Source organism: Rhinoderma darwinii, chromosome 1 (assembly GCF_050947455.1).
Source record: "Rhinoderma darwinii isolate aRhiDar2 chromosome 1, aRhiDar2.hap1, whole genome shotgun sequence".
Lineage (NCBI taxonomy): Eukaryota > Metazoa > Chordata > Amphibia > Anura > Rhinodermatidae > Rhinoderma > Rhinoderma darwinii.
The window spans coordinates 2,250,961-2,269,331 of NC_134687.1; the positions used below are offsets into that span (position 1 = coordinate 2,250,961).

The following is an 18,371-nucleotide window of genomic DNA, read 5'->3' on the forward strand; positions in this document are numbered from 1 at the left end:
CCCGCCCACTGTCCTGTCAAATCACTGCATACATCCCGCCCACTGTCCTGTCAATTACCTCATATCCCCCGCCCACTGTCCTGTCAATTACCTCATATCTCCCGCCCACTGTCCTGTCAATCACCGCATATCTCCTGCCCATGGTCCTGTCAATCACCACATATCTCACACCCACTGTCCTGTCAATCACCACATATTTCCCACCCACTGTCCTGTCAATCAACTCATATCTCCCACCCACTGTCCTGTCTATCACCACATATCTCACACCCACTGTCCTGTCAATCACCACATATTTCCCACCCACTGTCCTGTTAATCAACTCATATCTCCCACCCACTGTCCTGTCAGTCACCACATATCTCCCACCCACTGTCCTGTCAATCACTGCATATCTCCCGCCCACTGTCCTATCAATCACCACATATCACCCGCCCACTGTCCTGTCAATCACCACATATCACCCGCCCACAGTCCTGTCAATCACCTAATAAAACTCCCGCCCACTGTCCTGTCAATTACCTCATATCTCCTGCCCACTGTCCTGTCAATCACTGCATATCACCCACCCACTGTCCTGTCAGTCACCACATATCTCCCGCCCACTGTCCTGTCAATCACCACATATCACCCACCCACTGTCCTGTCAGTCACCACATATCTCCCGCCCACTGTCCTGTCAATCAACACATATCACCCACCCACTGTCCTGTCAGTCACCTCTTATCTCCCGCCCACTGTCCTGTCAATCACCTCATATCTCCCACCCACTGTCCTGTCAATTACCTCATATCTCCCGCTCACTGTCCTGTCAATCACCTCATATCTCTCACCCACTGTCCTGTCAATTACCTCATATCTCCCACCAACTGTCCTGTCAATCACCACATATCTCCCGCCCACTGTCCTGTCAATCACTGCATATATCCCACCCACTGTCCTGTCAATTACCTCATATCCCCCGCCCACTGTCCTGTCAATTACCTCATATCTCCCGCCCACTGTCCTGTCAATCACCACATATCTCACACCCACTGTCCTGTCTATCACCACATATTTCCCACCCACTGTTCTGTCAATCAACTCATCTCTCCCACCCACTGTCCTGTCAATCACTGCATATCTCCCGCCCACTGTCCTATCAATCACCACATATCACCCGCCCACTGTCCTGTCAATCACCACATATCACCCGCCCACAGTCCTGTCAATCACCTAATAAAACTCCCGCCCACTGTCCTGTCAATTACCTCATATCTCCTGCCCACTGTCCTGTCAATCACTGCATATCACCCACCCACTGTCCTGTCAGTCACCACATATCTCCCGCCCACTGTCCTGTCAATCACCAGATATCACCCACCCACTGTCCTGTCAGTCACCACATATCTCCCGCCCACTGTCCTGTCAATCACCTCATATCTCCCACTGTCCTGTCAATTACCTCATATCTCTCACCCACTGTTCTGTCAATTACCTCATATCCCCCGCCCACTGTCCTGTCAATCACCACATATCTCCCGCCAACTGTCCTGTCAATCACCGCATATCTCCCGCCCTCTGTCCTGTCAATCACTGCATATATCCCGCCCTCTGTCCTGTCAATCACCTCATATCTCCCGCCCACTGTCCTGTCAATCACCTCATATCTCCCGCACACTGTCCTGTCAATCACCTCATATCTCCCGCCCACTGTCCTGTCAATTACCTCATATCTCCTGCCCACTGTCCTGTCAATCACTGCATATCTCCCGCCCACTGTCCTGTCAATCACCACATATCACCCGCCCACAGTCCTGTCAATCACCTAATATATCTCCTGCCCACTGTCCTGTCAATCACCTCATATCTCCCGCCCACTGTCCTGTCAATTACCTCATATCTCCTGGCCAATGTCCTGTCAATCACTGCATATCTCCCGCCCACTGTCCTGTCAATCGCCTAATATATCTCCCGCCCACTGTCCTGTCAATCACCTCATATGTCCCGCCCACTGTCCTGTCAATTATCTCATATCTCCCGCCCACTGTCCTGACAATCATCTCATATCTCACACCCACTATCCTGTTAATCACCTCATATCTCCCGCCCACTGTCCTGTCAATCACTGCATATCTCCCGCCTGTGGTCTTGTCAATCACTGCATATGTCCTGCCCACTGTCCTGACAATCACCGCATATCTCCCACCCGCTGTCCTGTCAATCACCTCATATCTCCCACCCACTGTCCTGTCAATCACCTCATATCTCACACCCACTGTCCTGTCAATCACCACATATCTCCCACCCACTGTCCTGTCAATCAACTCATATCTCCCACCCACTCTCCTGTCAATCACCACATATCTCCCGCCCACTGTCCTGTCAATCACCACATATCTCCCGCCCACTGTCCTGTCAATCACCACATATCTCCCACCCACTGTCCTGTCAATCACCACATATCTCCCAGCCACTGTCCTGTCAATCACCTAATATCTCACACCCACTGTCCTGTCAATCACCACATATCTCCTACCCACTGTCCTGTCAATCACCGCATATCTCCCACCCACTGTCCTGTCAATCACCTCATATATCCCGCCCACTGTTCTGTCAATCACCTCATATCTCCCGCCCACTGTCCTGTCAATCACCTCATATCTCACACTCACTATCCTGTCAATCATCTCATATCTCCCGCCCACTGTCCTGTCAATAACCACATATCTCCCACCAACTGTCCTGTCAATCACCACATATCTCCCGCCCACTGTCCTATCAATCACCACATATCACCCGCCCACTGTCCTGTCAATCACACATATCACCCGCCCACTGTCCTGTCAATCACCTCATATCTCCCGCCCACTGTCCTGTCAATTACCTCATATCTCCCGCCCACTGTCCTGTCAATCACTGCATATCTCCCGCCCACTGTCCTGTCAATCACCACATATCACCCGCCCACAGTCCTGTCAATCACCTAATATATCTCCCGCCCACTGTCCTGTCAATCACCTCATATCTCCCGCCCACTGTCCTGTCAATTACCTCATATCTCCTGCCCAATGTCCTGTCAATCACTGCATATTTCCTGCCCACTGTCCTGTCAATCACCTAATATATCTCCCGCCCACTGTCCTGTCAATCACCTCATATGTCCCGCCCACTGTCCTGTCAATTACCTCATATCTCCCGCCCACTGTCCTGACAATCACCTCATATCTCACACCCACTATCCTGTTAATCACCTCATATCTCCCGCCCACTGTCCTGTCAATCACTGCATATCTCCCGCCCGTGGTCTTGTCAATCACTGCATATGTCCTGCCCACTGTCCTGACAATCACCGCATATCTCCCACCCGCTGTCCTGTCAATCACCTCATATCTCCCACCCACTGTCCTATCAATCACCTCACATCTCACACCCACTGTCCTGTCAATCACCACATATCTCCCACCCACTGTCCTGTCAATCAACTCATAGCTCCCACCCACTCTCCTGTCAATCACCACATATCTCCCGCCCACTGTCCTGTCAATCACCACATATCTCCCGCCCACTGTCCTGTCAATCACCACATATTTCCCACCCACTGTCCTGTCAATCAACTCATATCTCCCACCCACTGTCCTGTCAGTCACCACATATCTCCCACCCACTGTCCTGTCAATCACTGCATATCTCCCGCCCACTGTCCTATCTATCACCACATATCACCCGCCCACTGTCCTGTCAATCACCACATATCACCCGCCCACAGTCCTGTCAATCACCTAATAAAACTCCCGCCCACTGTCCTGTCAATTACCTCATATCTCCTGCCCACTGTCCTGTCAATCACCACATATCACCCGCCCACATTCCTGTCAATCACCTAATATATCTCCCGCCCACTGTCCTGTCAATCACCTCATATCTCCCGCCCACTGTCCTGTCAATTACCTCATATCTCCTGCCCAATGTCCTGTCAATCACTGCATATTTCCCGCCCACTGTCCTGTCAATCACCTAATATATCTCCCGCCCACTGTCCTGTCAATCACCTCATATGTCCCGCCCACAGTCCTGTCAATCACCTAATATATCGCCCGCCCACTGTCCTGTCAATCACCTCATACCTCCCGCCCACTGTCCTGTCAATTACCTCATATCTCCTGCCCAATGTCCTGTCAATCACTGCATATTTCCCGCCCACTGTCCTGTCAATCACCTAATATATCTCCCGCCCACTGTCCTGTCAATTACCTCATATCTCCCGTCCACTGTCCTGACAATCACCTCATATCTCACACCCACTATCCTGTTAATCACCTCATATCTCCCGCCCACTGTCCTGTCAATCACTGCATATCTCCCGCCCGTGGTCTTGTCAATCACTGCATATGTCCTGCCCACTGTCCTGACAATCACCGCATATCTCCCACCCGCTGTCCTGTCAATCACCTCATATCTCCCACCCACTGTCCTGTCAATCACCTCACATCTCACACCCACTGTCCTGTCAATCACCACATATCTCCCACCCACTGTCCTGTCAATCAACTCATATCTCCCACCCACTCTCCTGTCAATCACCACATATCTCCCGCCCACTGTCCTGTCAATCACCACATATCTCCCGCCCACTGTCCTGTCAATCACCACATATTTCCCACCCACTGTCCTGTCAATCAACTCATATCTCCCACCCACTGTCCTGTCTATCACCACATATCTCACACCCACTGTCCTGTCAATCACCACATATTTCCCACCCACTGTCCTGTCAATCAACTCATATCTCCCACCCACTGTCCTGTCAGTCACCACATATCTCCCACCCACTGTCCTGTCAATCACTGCATATCTCCCGCCCACTGTCCTATCAATCACCACATATCACCCGCCCACTGTCCTGTCAATCACCACATATCACCCGCCCACAGTCCTGTCAATCACCTAATAAAACTCCCGCCCACTGTCCTGTCAATTACCTCATATCTCCTGCCCACTGTCCTGTCAATCACCACATATCACCCGCCCACAGTCCTGTCAATCACCTAATATATCTCCCGCCCACTGTCCTGTCAATCACCTCATATCTCCCGCCCACTGTCCTGTCAATTACCTCATATCTCCTGCCAAATGTCCTGTCAATCACTGCATATTTCCCGCCCACTGTCCTGTCAATCACCTAATATATCTCCCGCCCTCTGTCCTGTCAATCACCTCATATGTCCCGCCCACTGTCCTGTCAATGACCTCATATCTCCCGCCCACTGTCCTGACAATCACCTCATATCTCACACCCACTATCCTGTTAATCACCTCATATCTCCCGCCCACTGTCCTGTCAATCACTGCATCTCTCCCGCCCGTGGTCTTGTCAATCACTGCATATGTCCTGCCCACTGTCCTGACAATCACCGCATATCTCCCACCCGCTGTCCTGTCAATCACCTCATATCTCCCACCCACTGTCCTGTCAATCACCTCACATCTCACACCCACTGTCCTGTCAATCACCACATATCTCCCACCCACTGTCCTGTCAATCAACTCATATCTCCCACCCACTCTCCTGTCAATCACCACATATCTCCCGCCCACTGTCCTGTCAATCACCACATATCTCCCACCCACTGTCCTGTCAATCACCACATATCTCCCAGCCACTGTCCTGTCAATCACCTAATATCTCACACCCACTGTCCTGTCAATCACCACATATCTCCTACCCACTGTCCTGTCAATCACCGCATATCTCCCACCCACTGTCCTGTCAATCACCTCATATCTCCCGCCCACTGTCCTGTCAATCACCTCATATCTCACGCTCACTATCCTGTCAATCACCTCATATCTCCCGCCCACTGTCCTGTCAATCACCTCATATCTCCCGCCCACTGTCCTGTCAATCACTGCATATCTCCCGCCTGTGGTCTTGTCAATCACTGCATATGTCCTGCCCACTGTCCTGACAATCACCGCATATCTCCTACCCGCTGTCCTGTCAATCACCTCATATCTCACACCCACTGTCCTGTCAATCACCACATATTTCCCACCCACTGTCCTGTCTATCAACTCATATCTCCCACCCACTGTCCTGTCAGTCACCACATAGCTCCCGCCCACTGTCCTGTCAATCACCACATATCTCCCGCCCACTGTCCTGTCAATCACCTCATATCTCACACCCACTATCCTGTCAATCACCTCATATCTCCCGCCCACTGTTCCTGTCAATCACCTCATATCTCCCGCCCACTGTCCTGTCAATCACCTCATATCTCCCGCCCACTGTCCTGTCAATCACCACATATCTCCTACCCACTGTCCTGTCAATCACTGCATATCTCCCACCCACTGTCCTGTCAATCACCTCAAATCTCCCGCCTACTGTCCTGTCAATCACCTCATATCTCCCGCCCACTGTCCTGTCAATCACCTCATATCTCACACCCACTATCCTGTCAATCACCTCATATCTCCCGCCCACTGTTCCTGTCAATAACCTCATATCTCCCGCCCACTGTCCTGTCAATCACCACATATCTCCTACCCACTGTCCTGTCAATCACTGCATATCTCCCACCCACTGTCCTGTCAATCACCTCAAATCTCCCGCCCACTGTCCTGTCAATCACCTCATATCTCCCGCCCACTGTCCTGTCAATCACCTCATATCTCCCGCCCACTGTCCTGTCAATCACCTCATATCTCCCGCCCACTGTCCTGTCAGTCACCACATATCTCCAGCCCACTGTCCTGTCAATCACCACATATCTCCCGCCCACTGTCCTGTCAATCACCACATATCTCCCATCAACTGTCCTGTCAATCACCTCATATCGCCCGCCCACTGTCCTGTCAATCACCTCATATCTCCCACCTTCTTGAAGTAAAGTTGGACTTTTCCTCAGCCTACCACCCCCTGTCCAATAGTCAAGTCGAGATAAATCAGATCATGGAGCATTATCTACGACACTTCATCTCCAGGCAGCATGATGACTGGGAGCAGCTTCTTCCTTGGGCCGAGTTCTCCTATAACAACCACACAAGTGAGTCCACTGCTTCTCCACCGTTCTTTATTGTCTACGGCCAACATCCACGTATTCCTCTCCCTGTGTCCGCCACATCCCAGGTGCCTACAGCGTACTCTGCATTCAGGGACTTCCTACAGATCTGGCTGCAAACCCGGTCCTCTATTCTGCTGGCGCATGAAGCGAAAGGCAGATACGTGGAGAAGAGTACCTCCCAAGTTTCTTCTGGGTACCAAGGTCTGGCTGTCCTCAAGGAATATCCGGATGAGGGTGCCGTCGTGCAAATTCGCTCCCAGGTTCCTCTGACCCTTTTGAGATCCTCCAGCGGATCAACCCGGTCTCTTATAAGCTTCGGCTGCCCGCTACCCTCAGAAGCCCCAACTCCTTTTACGTTTTTACGTGTCTCTTTTGAAGCCTGTGGTCCTGAACCGCTACTCTAAGACTCTTAGCCCTGCAGTTGCCCCCAGCGGTTCTGCCGATGTATTCGAGGTCAAGGAGATCTTGGACTTCAAGAGGATAAGAGGAAAAGCCTTTTACTTAGTGGATTGGAAGGGGTTTGGTCCAGAAGATTGGTCCTTGGAGCCAGAGGAGAACATCAAGGCTCCTTCCCTCATTAAGAAGTTCCTCTCTAATTCTAGCCCCAAGACGAGGGGGCGTAAGAGGGGGGATACTGTAATATCCGCCATCGCAGACCGCAGACTCCTATCATCCTGCAAACGTCTTCCTCCGCAGAGATGCCAGCACATGCGGCCGTCCTGTCCTGCAGTGACCACTAGGGTGCACGCTCCAGCTCATTTCCGGCCTTAACGGGCCAGAGCACACATGTTTTAGATTCACTGATTGCTCCCAGATGACCCTGGACTATAAGAAGGGCCCTGCCCCTGTCTTCATTGCCTGGGCGTTGTTTGTACCTTCCCGTGTCAGTCTTTGCAAATGGTCCCTTAGTGTTATCCTGTTCCCAGTGTTCCCGTTACTGCTACCTGTTTCCCGTGCTACCTTGTTCCTGTGCCGTAGAGAGTTGGAGTCTTGATTGTAAAACAAAAAAGAAAAGGACAAGATCCGGAAATATTCAAGGCACTCTTTAGGTATAGAAAAAAGAAATTTGTATTATATTTATTTTTATTTATTCTGAATTAAATTAATTTCTATGTGTATAAAAAAGTAGTTTTGCCCCACTTCCTGCTTGCATTCAATTCACTTACAGACGGAGGCACCATACCCTGGGATACGTTGAGGGCACATATCACAGTGATACCAAAGGAGGATAAGGACCCCTCCATGTGTCAGAATTATCGCCCTATTTCCCTGTTGAGTGTCGACCTTAAACTCTTTGCTAAGATTCTGTCCCAAAGGCTGTCCCCGCTACTTCACAATGTGATACACAATGACCAGGTGGGCTTTATGCCCTTACGGGAAGCACAGGAGAACACCACACGAGCAATTAACCTGATGTACCAAGCGGCCGCTTCAGCACTTCCCACTTGCTTTCTGTCCACTGATGCGGAAAAGGCCTTCGACAGAGTCAATTGGGAATTTATGTTGGCTACCTTGCGCTATATAGGGTTGGGGACACATATGATGAACTGGATTTCGGGTCTCTACTCCTCCCCATCAGCTCAGGTTAAGGTTAATGGACACCTCTCCTCTTCACTCGCAATCTCTAATGGAATGAGGCAAGGCTGTCCCTTGTCTCCACTGATCTTTATCTTATGCCTGGAGCCCTTCCTGTGCCACATTCGCTCCAATCCGGATATTGCGGGTGTAGCCCTGGGAGGTAGGTCCCATAAGGTCGCTGCCTTTGCGGACGACCTTCTCTTTTTTATCACCGCCCCCAGGATTTCCTTGCCTAACCTGATGGCGGAGCTGGGTGAATACTCGAAGCTGTCCAGTTTCAAGATTAACTACTCGAAGTCAGAGGCGCTTAAAGGGAATGTGTCGCAAATTAAACCTTTTTTTTTTAAGTGTCGTTACTTATTTCTATTATTTTTTACGTTTTTTGCTGTATTTTTTATTTTTTTCCGTATGGTGGAAAGTATTAAAAATTAAATAATAATTTGACATGTTTTCCAATGTTGGCCACCAGGGGGAGCACTTCCCAGAATTACAGCAAGGTGAATAAGGCAAAGCAACCTGACTCACAGCTGCTGTAAATGTGGGAGGGAATCTCACCCCCTCTCACAAGCCAGGTAAAGGTGTCTTCAAATTGCTAAGCAGTGTCTGGCAGCCATATTGGGTGTGATTCTGCAGCTGGAAGAAGTTATAGGACACACCAAAAGGCTAAGTGTATGTTCACACGCTTACTAAACAAAGGGAAAACCGATCCTGATTTTCAGCCATTTTTTAATCAAACTCGCGTTTTTTAACGGCCGTTTTTGGAGCTGTTTTTCTATAAAGTCAATGAAAAACGGCTCCAAAAACGTCCCAAGAAGTGATGTGCACTTCATTTTGGTCGGGCGTCTTTTTACGTGCCGTTTTTGGAAAACGACCACGTAAAAAATGCCCTGTCGGAACAGAACGTCGTATTTCACATTGAAACCAATGGGCAGATGCTTGTAGGCGTTCTGCTTCCGATTTTTCAGCTGAAAACATTGTGTGTGAACATACCCCTAGGGTATGTGCACACGCTAACTGCATTTACGTCTGAAATGACGGAGCTGTTTTCAGGAGAAAACAGCTCCGTCATTTCAGACGTAATTGCTCGTACTCGCGTTTTGCGAGGCGTCAATTACGGCCGTAATTTGGAGCTGTTCTTCATTGAATTCAATGAAAAACGGCTCAAATTACGTCCCAAGAAGTGTCCTGCATATAATGTATATAAGTGTCCTGCACTTCTTTGCCGAGGCTGTTATTTTACGTGCCGTCTTTTGACAGCGACGTGTAAAATTACAGGTCGTCGGCACAGTACGTCGGCAAACCCATTCAAATGAATGGGCAGATGTTTGCCGACGTATTGGAGCCGTCTTTTCAGGCGTAAATCGAGGCGTAAAACGCCTCGTTTACGCCTGAAAATAGGTCATGTGAACCCAGCCTTAGAATGATGAAAGTGAAGTGAATGACTTTTCAGTTGACCAGTTGACACGCCGTGTATTTGACATGTTTTTTTGCAAAAAACACACATAAAAAACACATAAAAAACGCTTGATTACACTTGATTTTGTGTGTTTGGGGGATGTGTGTGTGTGTGTGTGTGTGTGTTCTCGCCGCTGATTCTTCAAAACAGCTGATAAGCGGCTATGAAGTATCAGCGGCGCCCGTGCACACTCCACTCTGCCACACACACACACACACACGGGAAAAGTCTTAAAGGGGTCGTCCAGGAAAACATGGCGCCGCACCTGTCCTCAGGTCGTGTGTGGTATTACAGCTCTGTCCTATTCACTTCAATGGAGGTGAACTGCAATACTAGACACAACCTGAGGACAGGTGCGGCGCTGTGTCTCCAATCCGGACACCCCTTCTGTCCTGAGATGACCTGACGGGGGAGGCGGGTGTCAGAGCCACCCACCGCCATCACCGCAGACAGAACCACACAACTATGGCATGAGGGCAGGGCTTGTCCTGAGTGCACTGTCTCTTGTTATGGACAGAGTTATAGTCACATGAACCCCGTCTGATAAACCGGTAACCTAAGTCCGATCACATGACAGAGGGGGTCACCAAAAACCCTGTGCACCCTCAGCCCGTCCATCCAGCCCTTTCCTGGTTATATTTGCGTCTGGGAAAGCTGGGTGACCACCATTATCCCTCATACTGGAGTGTTTAGGGATGTGACTAATGAACCTCTCACACTCCAGTAGGAGGGGTAATGGTGGTCACCCAGCTTTCCCAGACCCCTGAACGGTAAATTTCTCTAGTTGTCCTGAGACTGTTTGGGGATGTGACTAATGAACCTCTCAGTCTCAGCACAACTAGAGAGATTTATCATTCAGAGGTCTGGGAAAGCTGGGTGACCACCATTACCCCTCCTAGTGGAGTGTGTTTGGGGATGTGACTAATGAATATCACACTCCAGTAGGAGGGGTAATGGTGGTCACCCAGCTTTACCAGACCCCTGAACGATAAATCTCTCTAATTGTGCTGAGACTGAGAGGTTCATTAGTCACATCCCCAAACAGTCTCAGGACAACTAGAGAGATTTACCGTTCGGGGGGGGGGGCCGTTTCGGGGGGGGGCCGTTGGGGGAGGGGGGGCGTCGGGTGGGGGGGCCCGTCGGGGGTCACGAGAGCGGGGGTCTGTGAGGTAGAGAGTGGGACATGCAGAGACACACATCTTACCTGCAGTGCAGCTGGTCTTCAAGATGGCGCCTGCTCTCTCCCTGCAAACAGCTGCTCTGCTCTGTCTGACTCTGACCTGCGTCTGCGCAGGACAGAGCCATAGTGCAAAGTCAATGGGACGGGTCCCGTTCATTGACTCCTATGGACTGGAGCTGCCGTATTCCATGTCTGTATGTGTCGTTAATCGACACATACAGAAATGGAAAAAAAAATGGCAGCCCCCATAGGGAAGAAAAAGTGTAAAAATAAAAAAAAGTAACACACAAACACGCAAATGAATACAAAAGTTTTTAATAAAACACTAACATCAAACTGATATTAAATTTTTTTTTGGGGCGACACTGTTCCTTTAACATATCGTTGCCACAGACTCGTGGCCGATCTGTCAGAGTCGTTTTCCTTTAAATGGGCTAGGGATTCGCTCAGGTATCTGGGGGTCAGGCTTCCGAGTGCCCTATCTCGCCTTTATGCGGTGAACTACCCTTCACTTCTTCAACGGGCAAAGAGCGATTTGGACTCTTGGACGTCGGGCACCTTTACCTGGTTTGGTAGATGTGCTATATTTAAAATGAACATCTTACCACGGATCCTGTAGGTTTTTCAGGCGCTGCCGATACATATCCCACACCCCTTCTTTCAGTCTCTGCTGTCCATGCTTCATAAGTTCATATGGGCGGGGAAACCGGCGCGTATTGCCCGATCTATGCTCTTTCGTGCAAAGTGTGAGGGCGGTGTTGGTCTACCGGATTTTGTGTCCTATCATCAGGCCTCCCACTTGACACTAATTTTGGATTGGTTCAGACATACTGAGACTAAAGAATGGGTGTCCATGGAACAGGTCTTTATGGAAGTTCCGCTGCAGGCCTTACCATGGTTGGGAAATCATGTCCCTCTGGCGGCAAGGACAGATCCAACAATTGGGCCCACTCTGGCGATTGCGGCACGGATCTTTCCTCGGAAAGAGATCTCTCCCTCTCCCTCCCCGATGTTCCCAGTTTTGGGTAATCCCACATTTCCACCGGGGTGGGAAGGAGGTCCCTTTCAACACTGGTTGAAGGCAGGTAAAGGACGTGCGGCCCATTTTTTACAGGATGAGGTGTGGATGAGTAGCACTCAGCTGGAGTCCATGTGAGATCCGGTCTCTTTTTCTTTTTGGCAGGTTACTCAATTGAGACACTTCCTCGTGTCCCTAGCTGACCCAGCTGCGTACTCGCAAGATAACTCCCCCTTTGAAATATTATGCACGGGCACTGTCTAGACTCTATGCCCTCCTGATCTCTCCCTCAACCCTGTCCACACCTTCATACTTGCTTAGTTGGGTTCAGGACTTAGGTCTAACATTTACCTCGGAGCATAAGGATCGCCTCTTCCACATGACACATAAATCATCTCTGGCTAGCAGATTTCAGGAGGCACGGTATAAGATTTTGTCTCGTTGGTATAGGGTGCCTTCCAGATTGCATGTGATGTTACCGGCGGTTTCGCCGTTGTGTTGGAGATGTGGCGACCATGTGGGTACTCTCTTACACATTTTTTGTGACTGCCCCATGCTGACGGACTTTTGGTCTGAGGTATGGCGCATTTCCTCAAAATTTACGGATTTCCACCTCCCGAGATCAACGGGCCTCTTCCTACTCCATCTGTGTGAGGTGCCTTTATCTGCTTACCGACGGTCAGTGGTGCGCCATCTAGTGAATGCAGCCAGGGCATGTGTTCCCGTGTTGTGAAGACAATCCTGTCCCCCGACTGTGGGCATGTGGTTTGGTAAAATTCAGGAGATCATGAGAATGGAGGACCTCACGGCATCAATGAAAGGATCCCATGCCGCCTTCCTCAAAACGTGGCGTGAATGGATTCGCTTTCAATCCTCAGAGGAATACAAGACCGTCATGGCATCTTGAGCTTACCCAGTGGGCCCACAGGTCAGGTCAGTTCTTTCTCCCATCTCCCTTTTTTCTGCCTTCTTCCCCCTCGCGTTGCTCTGCAACGCTTTACTGCTCTTCCTTACGGGTATATATGCATGGCTGCGGGTTCAGGGTGCATACCAGAGCTTCTCTAATCTCAATGTTTTCAGCGTTTTGTGATATTTTTCTCTGTGATTATGATGCCCATGTATTCCCAGTTGTTGGCCTGGGGGGCGATGTTGGTGCAGCTTTGCTTTACACCTTAACACAATGTTCTTATGAAAACGGAAAATAAAAGAATTTTCAATAAAAAAGCCCTAGTAATATTTTTACCAACAATTTACAATAAGAAGCAGTACAGGTTACCTGGCCGGGTTCTACAATAATTCTCATATAAATACATAGAACGAGACATCAACCCGAGTTATCGTGAATTATACATATAAAGATATGCATTTATATAGGAGTCAGGACAAAGACCTGGTGCAAGACAAGAAGATCACATTTGTTAACTTCGGTACCAAGGAATCATTAAACCCTTCCCAGATTTTCAAGGTAAATTCTTTGGATCATAGGTCGAACAAGAGATCAGTCCCGACTCTATCTAGAGTTATAGCATCAAGTGTTAGGTTTCATTCACACTCGTAATTAGATTTTGCAGTTGCTAAAATCTTAATGTGGAATTGAGTATTGCACAGAACCAGAGGACCTTTTGGACCCAGCACAGGTATATGGTGCAATGAAAATATGGAAAGTAACCAGGTGTACGCATCTGATCTTGGAGTTGCGAGGTGCGTTTCCTCTGATGCGCCCGAACAGTGCCTTTCTTTTTCAACTGTTATCCTGACCGTGGGTAATCCGGAGGTAAGCTGTAACGACGGGGGTAGGGAAACGAACAAGTGAGCCCTAATCTACCCGCCACTCTGTCCCTGCCTACTTGCAACGACCCGCCCTAGGCGACGGGGTACAACTGGGCGGCGGTCCCTACGCTCAGTAAGTGCACGAGACAAACATACAAGGGAATACAAAGCAAAGGGAAAGGGGCAGTTGCCCACGGCAACACCGTGAGCAACCAGAGTGGTGAACGAGCCAAGTCAAACCAGGAGAGCACGAGGTACCAAACGCAGAGCAGGAGAGTAGTCAGTAAGCTAGGGTCAGTATGGAGCAGGATCAAATAGTTAGGAGCTGTAGCTGGGCCAGGAAACCACACGGAAAGAATCACAAGCAAAGGAGGAACAGGAAAGGCAGGTATAAATAGACAGAGGGCGGGAGCTAGCTCCGTCTGGCCAGGCTGCGATAGGCTCTCCCACTCCTAGGCCTGCCATCCTGAGTGGTGGAAGATGGAGTCAGTCTCAGAGACGTAGATTCAGGTGCAGACTGATTACCTATGGGAGTTAACCCCGAAGCTGTGCCTGGCAGATCCTTTACAGTACCCCCCCTTTTATGAGGGGCCACCGGACCCTTTCTAAGTGGACCTGGTTTACTGGGGAAACGAAGGTGGAACTTCCTGACCAATACCCCAGCGTGAACATCCCGGGCGGGTACCCAAGTCCTCTCCTCAGGCCCGTATCCTCTCCAATGGACCAGGTACTGGAGGGAGCCTTGGACCATCTTGCTGTCCACAATCTTGGCCACCTCGAATTCCACCCACACCACCGACTTGCCTTGGGATGGAGGCAAATCGGTGATAAAATCCATGGAGATATGTGTCCAAGGTCTCTGGGGAATGGGCAACGAACGTAGTAAGCCCGCTGGTCGGGACCTGGGAGTCTTTGACCTAGCACAAACCTCACAAGCGGCGACGTAGGCCTTAACGTCTTTAGGCAACCCAGGCCACCAATAGTTTCTGGCAATGAGGTGCTTGGTACCCAGGATGCCTGGATGACCAGATAGTGCGGAGTCATGATTTTCCCTGAGTACCCTTAGCCGGTATTGCAGGGGAACAAACAGCTTGTCCTCAGGAAGGTTCCCGGGAGCTGAACCTTGATCAGCTGCAATTTCAGAGACTAAATCAGAATCAATAGAAGAAATGATTATACCGGGAGGCAAAATACAAGCAGGATCTTCCTCCGAAGGAGGGCTGGCCATGAAGCTACGCGACAGTGCATCGGCCTTAATATTTTTAGACCCAGCCCTATAGGTAACCAAAAAGTTGAATCTGGTAAAAAATAGCGCCCATCGAGCTTGTCTCGGGTTTAGCCTCCGGGCAGATTCTAGGAAAACCAGATTCTTGTGATCGGTAAGGACCGTTACCTGGTGCCTAGCCCCCTCCAGGAAGTGGCGCCACTCTTCAAATGCCCATTTAATGGCTAAGAGTTCGCGGTTGCCAATATCACAGTTACTCTCAGTGGGCGAAAACTTCCTGGAGAAGTAGGCACAGGGGCGGAAATGGGTGAGGGACCTGGTACCCTGGGACAAGACAGCCCCCACTCCCACCTCGGATGCGTCAACTTCCACGATAAATGGCTCCATTTGGTTGGGCTGAACCAGCACCGGGGCCGAGATAAAGCACTTCTTAAGGACCTCAAAAGCCTGGACCGCCTCAGGAGGCCAGTGGAGGAGATCAGCACCTTTGCGAGTGAGGTCCGTAAGAGGCTTAGCGATGACCGAGAAGTTAGCAATAAATCTCCTGTAATAATTAGCGAACCCCAAAAAACACTGTAACGCCTTCAGGGAGGCAGGTTGGACCCATTCCGCCACAGCCTGGACCTTGGCGGGGTCCATGCGGAATTCATGAGGAGTGAGGATTTGACCCAAAAATGGTATCTCCTGTACCCCAAACACACATTTTTCAGTTTTTGCAAACAGTTTGTTTTCCCGAAGGACCTGGAGCACCTTCCTGACATGCTCAATGTGGGAGGACCAGTCCTTGGAAAACACCAGTATGTCATCAAGGTACACTACAAGAAATATCCCCAGGTAATCTCTCAAAATCTCATTTATGAAATTCTGGAAGACCGCCGGAGCATTACACAACCCAAAGGGCATGACGAGGTATTCGAAATGACCTTCGGGCGTGTTAAACGCAGTCTTCCACTCATCCCCCTCTTTGATGCGGATAAGGTTATACGCCCCCCGTAGATCAAACTTAGAGAACCATTGGGCCCCCTGAACCTGGTTAAAGAGATCAGGAATCAAAGGAAGGGGATACTGGTTCCTTACAGTGACCTTATTCAGGCTACGGTAGTCAATGCATGGCCTAAGACCAAATCGGACGATAATCCCTGCATCAACAGTACAGAGCACTGCTCCAAATGCATGGAGCCAACAAGGAGTTCAAAAACAGGGGTATGATGTAAAATAACCATTAGCAAGAGGAGTGGAGTCGATACCCACTACAGGGACAGGTTTAGGCAAATCAGTCAAAGGCATAGCAAGAGACATAGCAAATTCCACAGACATGATATTAGCAGAAGACCCTGAATCCACGAAGGCACTGCTGGTAGCAGACCGACCACCAAAAGAGACCTGAAAGGGAAGCAAGATCTTATTACGTTTCATATTTACGGGAAATACCTGCGCGCCCAAGTGACCTCCCCGATGATCACTTAGACGCGGAAGTTTTCCGGCTGCTTATTCTTACGCTTAGGACAGTTGTTCACTTGATGCTTGTCATCCCCACAGTAGAAGCAGAGACCATTCTTCCTGCGGAAATCTCTACGTTGTTGGGGGGACACGGAGGCCCCGAGTTGCATAGGTACCTCTGAGTCTTTCGGGGAGGAACGAAGCAACGGGACCTTGGGAGGCATCATGGGGGAGTCAGAGGAGAAAACACAAACGTTCACGTTGTCGTTCCCTGAGACGTCGGTCAAGTCGTACCGCTAAAGCCATAACCTGGTCTAGGGAGTCAGAAGAGGGATAGCTAACTAGCAGGTCTTTCAGGGCGTTCGACAGACCCAACCTAAACTGGCACCTTAAGGCAGGGTCATTCCACCTACGCACCACTTCCGAAAGTCAGAACAATACTCCTCAACAGGTCTCTTACCCTGACGTAAGGTCACCAGCTGACTCTCTGCAAAGGCAGTCCTGTCAGTCTCGTCATAAATGAGTCCGAGAGCAGAAAAGAAACGATCAACGGAGGAAAGTTCAGGGGCGTCAGGAGCCAAGGAGAAGGCCCATTCTTGGGGGCCTTCCTGGAGCCGGGACATAATTATACCCACCCGCTGGTTCTCAGAACCTGAGGAATGAGGCTTTAAAGGGAATGTGTTGCCAGCAAAACATGATTTTTTTTTTTTTAGTTAAACATTTAGTGTGTAGGTGATTAAACATTGTTCTAATTTTTTTTTTTTTTCACGAGTCAGGAAATATTATAAATTGGATTCAATTGGATTCTAATTTATAATATTTCCCATTGCTGGTCACTAGATGGAGCCATTCCCAAAATTGCAGCATTGCATGTGGTAAAGCAACCACATTGCTTTATGCTGCAAAATTGGGTAAAAAGCCCTCGCTCTAGTGAGCTCTCAGCATCCCCCCCTCCTTTATCCTGGCTAGTGCCGGGAGAAACGAGGGGTTTGAACGGTCTAACCTCCTACACTGTGTGTCGCCATTTTTTGAGCTAACACACAGTGTAGAAGGTTTACATACAGTAGTAAACACACACTGAACACAAACATACATAGAAATCCCTTACCTGCTCCAGTCGCCGCCGCTCCCTCCGGTCCATCCGCTCCGTCTGCTGCCGCTGCTCCATGTGCACAAGTCCGGAAGCCGCGACCGGAAGTAGTAATCTTACTGTCCGGCCGCGACTTCCTGTCCACAGGAAAATGGCGCCGGACGGCGCGCATTTCAAATTGAACTGTGTGGGAGCGGCGCATGCGCCGTTCCCACACAGCGGCGTACATGTTAGTGAATGGAACGGGCCCCGTTCGCAGTCCCTATGGGACTGTGGCTGCCGTATTCCATGTCTGTATGTGTCGTTAATCGACACATACAGAAATGGAAAAAAAAAATGGCAGCCCCCATAGGGAAGAAAAAGTGTAAAAATAAAAAAAAGTAACACACAAACACACAAATTAATATGAACGTTTTTAATAAAGCACTAACATCTTTAACATATTAAAAAAAAATTTGTGGTAACACTGTTCCTTTAAGCGAAAGTAAAGCCTACAACTCTCCCGAAAGGAGAGAAAAGCCCTCCGGTCCCCTGAGAACCGGTCGGGCAACTTGAGGTGGGGTTC

At 49.7% G+C, this 18,371-nt stretch overlaps 1 protein-coding gene across 1 annotated transcript in view; it reads right to left on the reverse strand.

Moving 5' to 3' along the window:
• Positions 1–18,371, reverse strand: part of IDH3B (isocitrate dehydrogenase (NAD(+)) 3 non-catalytic subunit beta) — a 94,166-nt gene that overhangs the window by 46,563 nt on the left and 29,232 nt on the right. The window lies entirely within an intron of this gene.